This window comes from Stegodyphus dumicola, chromosome 1, assembly GCF_044657685.1.
Source record: "Stegodyphus dumicola isolate Sdum_Otavi_A_Nest chromosome 1, ASM4465768v1".
In the NCBI taxonomy this organism is placed as follows: Eukaryota; Metazoa; Arthropoda; class Arachnida; order Araneae; family Eresidae; genus Stegodyphus; species Stegodyphus dumicola.
This window is the reverse complement of record NC_140768.1, coordinates 234,988,655-235,003,727: the sequence shown is the minus strand read 5'-3', so window position 1 is coordinate 235,003,727 and position 15,073 is coordinate 234,988,655. Positions and strand designations below refer to the sequence as shown.

General features: G+C 35.4%; 1 protein-coding gene across 1 annotated transcript in view; it reads left to right on the top strand.

Annotated features, from left to right (window-relative positions):
• The first annotated feature begins 725 nt into the window (after positions 1-725).
• Positions 726-15,073, top strand: part of CngA (Cyclic nucleotide-gated ion channel subunit A) — a 111,166-nt gene continuing 96,818 nt past the window's right edge. The window contains exon 1 of the mRNA XM_035359750.2: positions 726-848. The gene's annotated coding sequence lies outside the window, so the exon portion shown is untranslated. The remainder of the gene's footprint in view (positions 849-15,073) is intronic.

The window sequence follows — 15,073 nt, the reverse complement described above, 5'->3', positions numbered from 1 at the left end:
TTCGAGTCCTAACCAAAAATGACATTAAATATTTTAATTGAAAACTCAAGAAAGATTAATTGAAACTGACAAGAAATTCTTGAAACTCCACTGCAAGTATTCCTTAAAAAGTGACTGCTGCAATCTGAGTGATACCTGGATAGCAATATCAAGCATACAGCACCTTGAGTGCCACATTGTAAATAAATAGGCTTATATGAACTCTTAAAATGTACAAGTTTTTAATTTTTCTAATAATTTTCTGGAAAATATTCATGAAGGTATCTTTAAATTGGTTTGGTTTGGTTTATTTATTGCGGCAAAATACATTAGGGATAGATGTCTAAGGATGATAGATGTCTTCGTGAAGGACTTTCTAATGGAAAGTGGCTCGTAAACATGTTACACATAGGGAAACGATTATATGTTTGAAGAGACGGTTAGCTTTATCTATGCCATTCTTGAAATAATTGTTTTTTCGCATTTGCTTTGGATTTAAAAGAATCTGTAGAGGTGTAAAAAAGAACAGTAAACTGTTACTTCATTATGTTTAAGAAAATTATCCTCAAGATTTAAGAATTCTATCCAATGTATATTCCGGCGTATAAACACCTATAATTTCAAATTATAATTTTTAACTTTTAGGTATATTATATATTATTTTAGGTATATTCTTTACCAAGAAACCTGAAAGATACATATGCGATGCTTTTATCTTTTGAAATCATTTATTCGAAAAATTTTTTCAGGTGTTCCAACAATGGAATACTGAATTGCCAAGCGATTAGGAAACAATATGTACGTGAGGGAGAAGAAATGCCTGAGGAAGCACACAGTTCTGCACAGAGGATGAGTTGTATTCAATGCAGGTATGCACAAGAATGTTATTCTAAGGTTTTGAGAAAAAAAAGGCTATAGAATTTGGCTTAAAATTGCCCTTCCGACCCGAATAAATCCCATAGCATGTGACTTATAAATAATTATGAGTCACATGCTTTCATTTTCTGCAGTTATCTGAAGCCGTGATCTTGAAATGAACATCGAAGGCTTTAGTAAATCGTATTTCCTTTAGTTGAAATACATTTGATCCAGTGTTCCTTTTAGTATACTAAATAGGGCTACTGTCAAATGAACAATACAATGGTTTCAAATACAAAGTCATTCAATTTTTGAAAGAAAATAGACATCGTGGTGCAGCAAGGATGTTTGGTGTTAGTGAAAGATGGAACGAATAATAATTATTTTATTTATGGATCAGAGTAATAATGATGGCGAAGACGAAACAGAACTGGATGATGTGCTTGAATTATAACGCAAGACGAACATCACGAACTTTTCATGTCAACCGATAATGAAAATTTTTAAATTCATAAGATAAATTTCATTTCTTTTAAATAAACAGAATTTAGGTGCATGTAAAAATATAATTTTTGCATGCTAGTTTGTTTCTTATTTTTAATCGATAATTTTTATAAAGCGCACACGTAAATTTCGATCTTAATTTTTGTACTAAAAGTGCGCGTTATAAGCCCGAATATACAGTGTGTACTTCTTTAACTAAATTCCATTTGTGTCGTGTTAAAAATTTGTATTTGCATTTAAACTGTATTTTATAGTTCATTTTTAGTCAAAGATGCAGATTTTGAATTTTCCTTCAATTAAAAATTTTTGGTATTAAAAAGTTTTCTTGCTTTTTTATTCTTCCTATCATTTTTATAAAAGAGCCTTTTAGAATTTTTGAATTACTTTACTTTTAGAACTTAGCCTTTTAGAATTCCATTCGTCTCATTTTTGGAATTCAGATTTCTCATTTAGTGTCGTTGATATTGTAACCTTTCTTACTTGCCTACTTGTTATTTCCTCTATTTGCGTTCAATATTCTTCGATAGTAATCTCATCTTATCTTATCTGCGTAGTTGTATATTTTATTTAGCTGGACATCTACAACAGACACATTATTTTGAAAATTCTTTCTAAGATTCACTTATAGATGTCTTTGAAATGCTTTATTTAGCATTTACGGGACATAAAATTCCATTCTGAAGATATGAAAATCTAGTTGATCGGAATCAAGATTCTCTAAATTCCTCGAAGAAGTTTTAACTCGCTACTAAAGCGTTTAAGCGCTAAAGATTTGCTTTTTGGAGTTGGATTATTCATATATATTATTACATATAGTGGAATTCTATCCAACATATATTCCGGCGTATAAGCACCTATAACGAGAAAAAATATAAAATAATACACTACAAAAGAAATGAACTCTGCGATAGACGGCAAAATTCATGATTACTCTAAATTTTTAACGGAAGAAAAGGTAATGAAAACATCAATGCATTCACGATGATAGCAGTGCTTCTTTTAATTTTCGTTGAAAAATATAATTTTCATTGAAGTATTTGTTTGTTGTAGTTTTTGTGACTAATCTTGCTTGTCTGAAATCAGAGCAAGCTCGAGAAATTCATCGTGGCAAGGAATCAAGATTGTACATGTCGTTGGCAATAGCCTTCGATACCATACAAATAACAACACGACTTTTCTCAGTTCCCTCCACTTTTTAAGGAAAGCACCCCCGAAAACACTACCAATACGACCGCCGACCTTAGGACTTAACGTGTCTCTCGGTGTAATTATCATGTTGGCAGATGCCATCTAATAACTGCTAATAATTTTCCTGTTTGTTGGAAATTGCTAAAGATTCATTTTACTAAAAAACTACTACTTTGCAAAAGGGTTAACAGAGCACATTATTAATTAAATACAAAACTTACAGTTGCACAAGGTTAATAAATCCCGTTATCAATTAAATACCAGATTCACACTGTTATATAAACTAATAGTTACAGTAGAATCAATTAAAAGATGCATACTTAAATGACCAAAGTAAATGCAATTAAAAAACTATAGCTACATATATTAGAAGTTGCATAATTGTTGAACAGAGAATAATAAATTTACCTATAGGACTTGTAGAGGATAACATCTGCTTTCTACTTTCTTTTAAAACAAAATAAAACAAACAAAAAATAAGGAAAATATATTACTATATATTCCTTAAAATACAACAGATACGCTACTGATTACATAGACACAATATGCACAAGGAAGCTATAAACCCAATAATTAAATATAGCACAAAATAATTGCTAGTTATAAATTAGATGTAATATTAATATATATATATATATATATATATTGGAAACTAAAGAATCAAACAATGATCAACTAAATGTATTAGATTAATAACACTAGCTGTGTTTTTTAGGGGGACAAAAATTAGGGAGTCAAAAATACAGTGATACACTTCAGTTGACACACTCAAAGTATTATAAATATTATTAAGAATATATTATACAGATACACTAAAATAATACTCCTTTAGGACCACAAGAATCTATAGCAGAATTTCTGATAAAAGATATAAGTAGCAGGTTTGACCAAGAAAAGAAAGGTAGAAGGGACCGAGAGTCTCCACCTCTCATCCCCTAGCACCAGTCATCTAGAGTGCTTTCGGCTCACAGCCTATTTTGAGTGAGCCCATGCCGCACGGACACTATACATTTACAAACATCCATGCCTTCTCCGGGATTCAAACCCAGGCCCTTCGGTACGGTAATCAGAGCCACTAACCACTATCCCAGTTGGACGGCGGAATAATTGTTTAAAAACACTTAACAAAATACAAATATAATCTCATAAAATTCATTCAAATATTTTAAGTGTTAACGGTTAAATTTTTGATACTTCGTGTTTAAAAATTCATTTCAAACGCAGATGAATATTTCTTTTCTGTGCTTAAATAAAAATAAAGCCTACTTTTATCATGCGACATGCGACGGGGGACGTGGGCACCACCCCTTTACCGTCGGTTAATTGGTGTAGCGCCACGTCCACCAATATCTAGAGTTGAACCTTGAGTCTTTCAAAAGAGCAATTACATGGCCATACAAGGGCTGTTAATATTTAGTATTACATTCTTGTTTGCTGGTTAACATATTCTATGGATAACGTGATTTACAGAGTTACATACTGACTTTGTCTCTCATTTCCGGCATACAATGCATATGCATTACCTGAATTACATTAATCTTACATTGTGTTGGATTACTTTTGTGTACAGTTACAGTTTTTAGCTGTACATTTCAATAAATATACCTACATTACTTGTAGATTGCATATAAATACAGTTTGCTTGTACAGTTACATATGCCAATATTACATGTGCCTTGCGTTACATTATTTTTATATACATACATAGTCAGGCACGCCTGCTTCACATATTACTTAATTTTACCTACACTGCTTAACTTTAGGTTACATATACTTGCAGTTGCATATAGATACATGCAGATACATTCTGATTAATTTTTTAGATACAGATATTTACAAACATAATAGTCTTACAGGTTACTTACATTACATGTTATTTGGGTACTTATTGCATAATTTTCCAGTACATGAAATAGACATTCCAATACATACATTGCTTTGCGTTAGACATCCTATATCCCTTATTCATAATACAAAACATATATGTTACCAATGCATTTTTATTAGACATTTCTGCATTTATATTGCATTACTTTAAATTGCATAACTTACTTATACATAGCTTACTGATACACAAAAATATTTACATATATTACACTCCCTTACATTACTTTGCTTACAGATATATGCACTTTCATACATTCGTTATGCCTACATTATATATCGGTTCATTATATATGGTCTTACGGTATAATTTGCCGAAATTTATTTACACAGTACATGCACATTGTTAAATGCAACTGACTTTCCAGGTATGAATACAGGCATTCTTTATACTGTGAGTTTCTAGTCTACATTATAGTTTCTTACAATTCAATTGAATGACAGTTTTCCTACATTGCAATACATGTCCTTTTTAAAATGCTTAAGTTGTTTTTACATGCTGGGTTGTTCTATGGCTGACACAAGTCTGTATTTAAGTCGGACAGTCTGTCCATCAACTGTACCAGCTTTTTAATAAAGTGCCGCTGTTTTATCATATATTTACAGAACGGCTGGCGATTTGTTTCAGGAAGATTGATATGCAGTCCTTCTGTTAATGGGCATGACGTTAGATAGTGCTCTGGTGAGCCTGAGTCGCCGCATGCACATTGACTTGTGTGACTTATGCCACGCTTGAAGAAATATTCCGGGTAGGGCCCATGCCCGGAAATGAACCTTAGCAACTGTGCGTTCGCTACATTTCGGCTAGTGTCCACATAGCCGATGAAGTAGTGGGTCCTTCTCCCTGTGGTGCTTTGGTCCCATTCGTTCTGCCACATGCCAGTAGCCCTTAGGCGTAGTGTCTTCTTTAAATACGAATGCGGCCATGGGATGATAATTGGTGCATCAGGCGGGTCAGTTGTTGCCTCTTTGGCGAGTTGGTCGGCAATTTCATTGCCATAGTGGCCAACATGAGCCTTTATCCACTCTAATTTTGTGCGGTACTGGGGGTTATTTCTAAGATCTCTCTGGATTCCCTGTATAATCTCCGAGGGATGATCAGCATTCCAAATGGCATATAACGATGATAAGATGTCCGTTTTAATGGTGACATGGCCATGCTGGTGCGAGTGCAGGTAGCGAATCGCTTGTGCAATTGCCACTCCTTCGCTTTGAAAGACACTGTTATGTTGTCTTAACTGTCCCTTCCATTTCTCGATTGCGTTGTCTTGTTTCGTGGCGACATAGGCGCATCCCACTCTTTCGTCCAATCTAGTCTGTATAGATGGTCATTTCCCTTGAGTGATGAGTTGCAGTGGGATTAATTGAGATAAGTATCCCTTTGCCTTTCTCTGCCGGGTGGACGTCAAGAGGGCAGAAGTTTGTTTCGTACTCATCCGGGTAGTATGTTTCATCGTCAAAAGTAACTGCCTTCTTAAGTTGCAAAATGTGTTGGCGTGCTGCCTCCTCCTCAACCCGGATGTGCAGGGGAAGGAGACCAGCAAGTACGTTAATGGCATCGGTGGAGGTGGTGCGGTAGGCCCGTGTGATTCCCAATGCGAATGGTCGTTGTATGCTGTTAAGATGTCTGACCTTCCTTCCTTGCATTGGGTAGGCCCATACTGCGGCAGCATACGTCACTATCTTCTCGATGACTGTCGTGTACAATACCTTTTGAATATGGGGGTTAAGCCCCCATTTGTGACCATAAAAGGGTTTCATTTGTTTGGCTATGGCTGCCGTCCGGAGTTTGAGATCCTGCACGTGAGGGATCCAGGTCATCTTATGATCAAAAGTGACCCCTAAATATCTTAGCTGGTCCACTATCTGCAGGCGTTGGTTGTTAATCTTTATGGTGGGTCGTCTTACTAAGGATCCTCCTTTTTTCGGAATTAAAAGGACTTTTGACTTATGTTCTGCAATTGTGAGCTTATGCTTGGTACACTGGTCATGAAAGATCGCGCAAACTTCATTGCAATTTTTCTGTAATTTTTCTCGCGTGGTACCCTTTACGATAAGCGCCGCGTCATCCGCGTATGCAATGATTTTAGTGTGCGCCGGCCACGTCGCTGTCAGTACTTCATTGAACGTTAAGTTCCATAAATGCGGCCCGGCGCACGATCCTTGCGGACATCCTCTAGTTTACACCTTTTCGATAATGCCTGCATTATGCACCGCTAATAGCTTCCGATCCTGAAGGTAGTTGCTTATTATACTATATATGTTACTTGGTCAATTGGCCCTTCGTAATGCCTGCTTGATAGCCGGCCACCACAGCGTATCGAAAGCATTCTTTAGGTCTATGCTGACCATAGCCGTGTGGTGGCCGCTGTGTCTATTTTCCAGAATTGCCTCCTTTATATTATGGAGGGCATGCACCGTCGATGAACCAGTCCTGAAGCCATATTGGCTGCTGCTGAGATAACCGTTGAGATGCAAGTGGTGGCGCAGTCTGTTGATGATTAGCTTCTCCAACACCTTCCCCATCGCCGACAAAAGGCAGATGGGTCTGAATGATGAGGCTTCTGAAGGATCTCTGTTTTTCTTGAGGAATAATACCACTTGCCCTATTTTATATGGTGTTGGAAAAAGTCCTACTGACAGAAGCTTATTGAAATAGCTTACGAAGAATGTAGGGTATGCCTTTATGGTAGCTTTTACGATTGTGTTGTCCATGCCGTCAGTCCCGGGGGCTTTCTCTCGCGGCAGACTTGCCAGCACTCTCTGCAGTTCTTGAAGCGTGAATTCCGGATCTGCTTCTGTGTCTACACTATTTGTATCTGCTCGAAGGGCAGCTTGTTCGGCGGTGTCTTGCTCTGCATCGTCCTGACTGAACACAGTATTTAAAACTACATTCAAAGTGTCAGTCGTGTAGCTTTGGCTGCTATCCAGTGATGACGGGATTTGAAGCTGCGAAGGCTTGAACACCTTTCCCGTTGCTATCTTGTGATGCAGCCCGTATACTTCTTTTGTATTGGAACAGAACTCTCTCCAAGATGTTACTTTAGCTTGGATGATCATCCTTTTGTATTTTGCTCGCTCTCTTTGAAAAATGGTGAGTGTGTACGAGGTGATCTCTAGCCGCCTCTCGTACTTCAATCTCCTTCGCAAAGCCCTGCATTTACGCTGTTGCTTCTGTAATGCGCCCGTCCACCAGTGCATTTCCTTTATCATCTGAGGTTTTTTCTTGAAGAGATTTTGGTCACAAACTAATTGTAGGGTGTTCTGTAGCCTGATGGAGAAATTCTCCAAGTCTGCCATTGTGTCTGCATGCTGTAGCGCCGGTTCAAGAGTTTCCAGGTGCCTTTTAACCTTCCTAGTGAAGGTAAGGAGCTTTCTACCTGGGAGATTGTAATTTTGGTGATAGATGTCGACTGCCGCAGAGAGTAAGTTATAAATTTGTGATCACTTAGACTTTCTTGATCATCTACTTTCCAATCTGTCACTTTTATCATGTGATAAAAACCACATGCTTACCGTCAAATAAAATTAAATCTGAACTCAAACTTTCAATTTCAAAAAATTGAACCCTTTTCAAAGGCAGGATGACGCAAATGAAAAAATTCAATTTCTTCTGACGAGTCCAACCAGTGGATCCAGTTTAATGTACTATTCATCAACACCTATATAACTATGGCTAATATTCTATTTGAATAAATAAAAATGTTATAAAAATGCCGAATACTGCAAAATAAGCACTTGGAATAATTTTTAACGATTATGCTAGAAATAATTTTGAAACCGTAACTCCAATTTACTCCGAATAATTCAGTTTCTTCTTCCAAAATCAAATCTAATCATTTTTCGTAGTCCTGAAATAAAGCTGCAAATCTTGCATAGGTTTTGCATTTGATCTGAGCTATTGTTTCTGAAGGTCATAGTGGCACTGAAGGTTATAATGTCAGGGGTTGCGCAGCTTATTATTTCCTTTATCTGAGCTAATGATGCCTTTCGCATCATTCTAATCAGTAAAATTTTAGTAGATTCAAGTAATGGTTCCTTGTTTGCAAATTAAAAAAGATAGGAGTCACTGCAGATTTTACAAATTTTCCTGCAATGTTTGAATGTTGAAATAGAACGGATAGGATGTCTATTAAGTACAGAATATTCCTATTGTAGACAAATGATAAAAGAAAATTTTTTGCTTAAAATAAAAACATTCAAACATAACTAATATATTTTTAATATAATAAGTAGTTTCAAAGGGGAAAATGCAAACCTATTCGATATATTTTATCTTCCTTTAAATGTTATATATATTATTATTATTACAAATGCATAACTTTTGTCCTTGGTCTTCAAAGTAACATGTTTTCTACTGTTTTATGTCTCAATACGCTGTATTAAATTGTATCACTTTATTTTACTATTTGTTCGGAAAATCTAATAATTTTTTAAATAGTAAATTGAAAGAAGTGGTAGTTCGCCGCAGTTTCTTACCACTGCAGATGGAATAGACGCGTTTGCATTAAGTAATTACATATTTTATATACAATAACATCTTTAGAAAATAATATAATTATTAGCATGTTATGTGTATCTTAATAACTATATTGTACAGATATATATTTTTGTACTATTTAGAAAAAAAATTAATTATTAGTTGTTAACCAGTAATTTTATTACAAAAATTTTTCAGGATTTGTTTTATAATTTCTGGATGATAAATAAAGTGTTTAGCCAGCTTCTTTGTATTTAATTTAAATATATTAAAATTTGTTTCCGTTTATTTATGAATTTATAGCATATCATAGCTTAACACCCTTTTCTATGTTGTCAAATTTATGAGCCTTTTATTACGTTACTGTAAGCTAATAAATTATTTACAGATCTTCCTCATGCGGTCATGATCCACACATTTTATCAACACACATTATTTAGATATTCCTAACAGTTAGGAAATCTCAAAACCTTTCAATTTTTTCTTCCCAAATTTCTTTTGGCATACGTTTCCAGCTAGCCTTTCAACTTCATAAAAAATCTAATTTCTTTTGGGACATTCATTACAGATAGAATAGCGTAAAGCAAATGAGTTCTAAAACGCATATACAAATGACAGGAAAAAACATTCATGCTAACCGTCTTTATTCAATTGTTAACCATAAAGTGGTTAATTAAGAGATATTTGTGCTCTTGCTAAACTAATATAAAACGGTTTATATATGATGTGAATAATATGGTAGTGCATCTTAGACCTGGCATGGTATTTTCATAAAGTACTTAAAACTGAAACCAGGACATGAGAAAAATACGACTTTCTCTTGGAAATTTCTAGAACACTATAAACTGCAATTTAGGAACACTGAATGAGCTGTCCTGGAGAAGAAGCGAGATAAGATTAATAGAAAAGTTTGGAAACTATTCAGAACATAATAGCTATTCAGAAAAGCTATAAATTTAAATGTATCAAGGAATATCTTTAATAAATTGATTAGTTTCACAGTGCTCATGTTTTAATGCTATTATTCTTTTGTCTACGTATTTCTGATCTGAAAGCTATAACAAACGAAATGCACTATTTTAGCTTAAAATTGATAATACTTTTTAGCAAAATTACTTTTAAAATTATGCAATATCTCAGTTGTTTAAGACAAAAATATTTAATAAGAAGGATATTAGTTGCATGAAAAAGGGGGATCTTATATATTATAATAACACAGGAAAACCTCGCATAACGCAATCAATTAATCTACCAGCTAAGCCTAGATACATTTGATTACAGGCAAAGCACACATGAGTTTTCTGTCTTTGAGGATATCTCCATGGTATTTAATGCAAAGTAACCAGCGTTTATGTTGATGGTGAGTAACTCCTGTACTAACTCATGCATCAGGCCCATTCAGCCAGTAATAATAGAACACAAATGGCCTATCAGTTTTTACAGCTTTAGCCATTCGGCAACTAAGTGCGCATTAAGTACAGTCAACTGTTGGAATAATAATAGTTATCCGAAATTTAAAAAAATATTGAAGTTGCAGAGATTATTAGACATTACTGATTTAAAAAAATAAACTGTTCATTTACTAGGATTCGAACCACAATCCTTCTAGTCAGTTAGCTAGACATACTAAGCATTTGCAACCAGACAGAACGAACGGGTGACTGAGATAATTTTTTATACATCCCGTCACTTAAATGCCTACTGAAGAGAGGCGCCAGATGTAGTTGGGAAAGAATTATCACATACTACATTTTTATTCGGACACCTCTGCACAGACCATTCACCATTTTGCACCATTAAGCATTAAAAGTCAACTGTGTCCTCGACGGAATTCGAGCCAGGAATCTTCCAATAGGCTAAATGGACGTGCTAATCACTTAATATTACAAAAGGCATGGAAGAATTATATAATACTGATGATAATTATTAATCCATTTCCGTCTTTAACATCGAAAATTTCAGGTTTAACTCTTAATGATTTCTATTGATTTAGAAGTAGGTAATTTTTTTTTGCCAATAAACGTGCTATTTCTAATATCCGATCCTGTCTCTGCCACGTAAGGAAAATATTCTCTTAAACAAAAGGAGAGGAAAGATATATCAGTAGTTGTGATAATCGAACAAATCCTTCAAATGTGCATTGATCCATCCATCATCAGAGTCCCTCTCACTGACGGGCCCAAACCGTCCACAGACGTAGGCCACTACTAAGGCTAGAAGTGATGATCACTTTATTATGAAGGCACCCAGTAGGTGGGTCACCATTGCCTCCTATGAAGGGACGGACAAATATAGCCATGTCTTCTCTGGGATTTGAAACAGGTCCGTTTGGTATCACAGTCGGCTCCCCTAAGCACTATACCGTCTGGGCAGATCCATCATCAAAGTAAAGTAATAAAAAATTGCGCCTTTCTAAGGTTTCTTTTTTAAAGAGGGATGTTTTGCAGTAACACATTGAATTCAGCTTATGTTTGCTTTTCTTACATTTTTCTCTGATCTTCTCTTAAACTGAATTTTTATGTATGTGTTTTTTAATTTGTGGTTTAATAAAGCTACAGTACTGTGTCGTAGTGTTCGTAATTCTAGAAAATATTTTTAATAAAGATCTACGTCACTTAAACTTCTAAGCCTTCTATTCTCGTTAACATACATGGTAAAAATTATTTTGTTTTCCATGCATTTTAGAATGCATGCACTCAGCAATACAATATTTAAATATGCTTTTATGATGCGCACCCCATTGTTCGGTGAAAGTTTCGCAAAGAAAGCATATTTCAGTAGGAAGATTATGTGAATGAACCATATTTCATTATAGCAACTATATTTCATTTTCTTGAAAAGAACATATTTAAATATAGAGTTCTTTTTAAAAACCATATTTCAATATTCAATTTCTGTTCATTACAAAGACCTGTGAAGAAATCGTATTTCACTGTGAAGTTACCGATGAGAATCCATGTTTTACTGTCAAGGTTCCGTGAAAGAACCATAATTCTCTGTGAAGGTTACATCAAGAAACTATAGTTTGAATGCAAAGCTTATATGAAGGAATCATATTTCACTATGAAGGTTACATAAAGGTACCGTATTTCAACGTGAGTATAAAAGAAAGACATATCATATGACTTATCAAAGACATATCAAGACTTATCATATGAAAGAAAACACATTTGACTGTGAGCATATTTCGGTGCGAAGGCTCTGTGAGAAACCATATTTTAAAGTGAACATAGTTCACTGCGAAAGTCACACGAAGGAATTATATTTTTCTTCGAAGGTCCCCTGTTTCTTCTTTTCTTATACCAAATAGGTTTTATAGGTTAATTTTAATGTACGGAAATCACGCGTAAACGTGTATATCTACAACACAGGTTTCTTCTAACGTGGTTAAAAAACTTTGAGGAAACGTCTTGTAACTTGGCATTTCCAGAGCATAATTTTTTATTCTCCTGAAGTTAAAGAAGTGAAAAAAACGCCCGTGAGCATTATTTGCTTTCAACAAGGGGTAAAAAAAAAGAGGGTAAGGTTGTACAGCATGCTATTTCTATAATAGAATTTCATTCTAACCATGAACTCCAGAAGAGTGTTTTTTTGTCTGAAATTTTAATTTAAACCAAAATGCAAGAAAAATCAAATGCATTTAAATATATTAATGGAAAATTAAATATTCTAAAATAAAATAATTTATTCTATACATAACTGACCATAAAATAAATTGCTTTAAGAATATTATAGAAAAAGAAGTTGCAATAAGTCATGTAAGAGAGCAAGGAAATAGGCTAAAATGCCCAATGAAGCACTCTGGTGTTAATTAAATTCAAGCTTTTATTTTAAGAAAGATGCGTAAGAGCAAAAATTCGTAAAACAGCTATAGATCTATCTTAAAAATGCAAGTCCTTCGTTTGAAAGAAAAGCAGAATTCAAGACCGAGCTATATTAAGGCTTACGAATGTTGCAAAAACTTTTAAATAGAAGTCAAAGAAATCAAAAAAACATTTTCTGGAGGGAAAAAGCAGGACATATAAACAAAGCTATTGAAGAAAAAGAGTTAAAAATTCAGGAAAAAAAATTCTTTTCCGAAATAAGGGGGGAAAATGCTCTCGTTTAAAATCCCTTAGAAGTTATAAAGAAGAAAATATTCAACACTTATTGTTAAACCTTACTGTATAAGACTTCTGATAAGTTTTAAGATTTTTAACAGCCATCTTTTAGATGACTGTAAAAGGAAACTAGTACAGTTTTATTAGTACTTGAAAATCAGCCCTGTTTCTTGTTCCAACTGTTTGCTTCGGGTAATGTAATTTCGTACAACACCGCAATATAAAGAAATTTTAAGGTATGTATTACATAGGGGTTACGTATACTTTTAAGGAATTAAGCTATGCTTAATCCATGCAAAAAACGAGACGCTGATATTCGAATATTCACTCATAATATTCGATCATCACTAATCTTCTGTTGTCATGTATTTTGTGAACCCTTCCAATAGAGTAGTTAATAATCGCCTTGGCGAAACCGTCACACTACCACGAGAGTACACAAAGTGAGAATGCGTGATAATATACTTACCCAGACTCATCAATTAAAGGGAAAATGAAACTTCTTGCTCCTCCTTTTCGAGCCCCAGAGGACTTTGATCACGCGAACTCACTGGTCTCGCCTCAGCGGGAAGGGATAGTTGACGGCATGACTTGATGAGCTATTAATTATTGTGCCTGTAGAAGGATACACGCAGCTTTTGAGGGTGTAGTAAACCTAAATGATAGACCATAACTGATAATAAAGAGGAGTTCTGATCATGCAAATCGGGGCAGTATTCTATTAAACGAAAATATGACCTGTTTGTCAGAAGACAATTTCCTAGTGTGAATTCGCTAATCTTTAGTAAGCAAAATTACGTATATATTTTTCTGAAATAAGAGAAAAGTTCATTTTATAATAACGTTTAAGGTATTTGACTTTACAAAAACCAAACAAAGATTGTAAATATATATTACTGAAAAACTGTCGGAGATATCTACATAGATCAAAGGTAAAAGTGCTGAGACATATCTGAAGTTTGTCTTATACCTTAATACACTCATGTCCATAAATTAAGGATAATGCAAAATCAGGCAAAGGAAGAGTTAGAAGAAAAACAAATTTGACTTATTTGTAAAGCTTATTTATTAAACAAAAGGTAAAGATCAAGAAAAGATGCTATATGTTTTATATTATTAAAAAAATTAGCGATTTTTTCTCCCTGGAGCAAATTACAAAAAACACCTATTTACAAAAAAACAATATTACATGGTTGGTATGATTGTTAATACATCGTATGTCTCCCAGACGATGAAATACAGTACGTACAACGCCTAGGCATGCTGAGTATCAAGTTATCGATCTGATCTTGGGGGATATTACACCACTCAAAAAGCAATGCTCTCCGAAGTTCCGGTAGACATGTAGGAGGAGGTTGACGGGCTGGAACTCGTCGGCCAAGCATGTCCCACGCGTGCTCTACTGGATTCAAGTCCGGTGAGAATGCTGGCCAGTCCATACGGATGATATCCTCCGATTGAAGGCATTCGCTCACGATGATTGAAGGCATTCGCTCACGATGTTTGCACGGTGAGGACGGGCGTTGTCATCCATAAACACAAATTGTGCGCCCATGGCGCCCCGAAACAAATGTACATGTTGTTCCAGAATGACGTCCCGATAGATTCGGCTTGTCATAGTTCCAATTTGAACATGCAGGTCAGTTCTGGAACCCAGAACGAGCACTCCTGCACCACCGTAACGCTGTCATTCAATGATGTTTTCTTGGTGGTAACGGGTACCTGGAGCTCTCCATATGAAAGTCCGGCGAAATTCAGACTGCAAGCTAAACCTGGGCTCGTCGGAAAACATCACACAAGCCCACTGTTGCGGTGTCCACAATGCATCCAGGCTAACCGCAGGCGACAGTGAGTTGCAGTAAGTGGAACGCATCTGACAGGTCTACGAGCATATACACCAATCTGCCCTAAGCGTCTGTACACGGTCTGCCTTGAAATTGTCGTACCAGTGGCTGAAGAGAGCTGACGAGACAGGTCTGAGGCTGTGCTCCGCCTGTTTCTTTTGGCAGTAACTACCAAATACTGGTCCTCATTAGGCGTTGTAACTCTGGGGCGACCTGTGCTGTAACGTCTATTCACA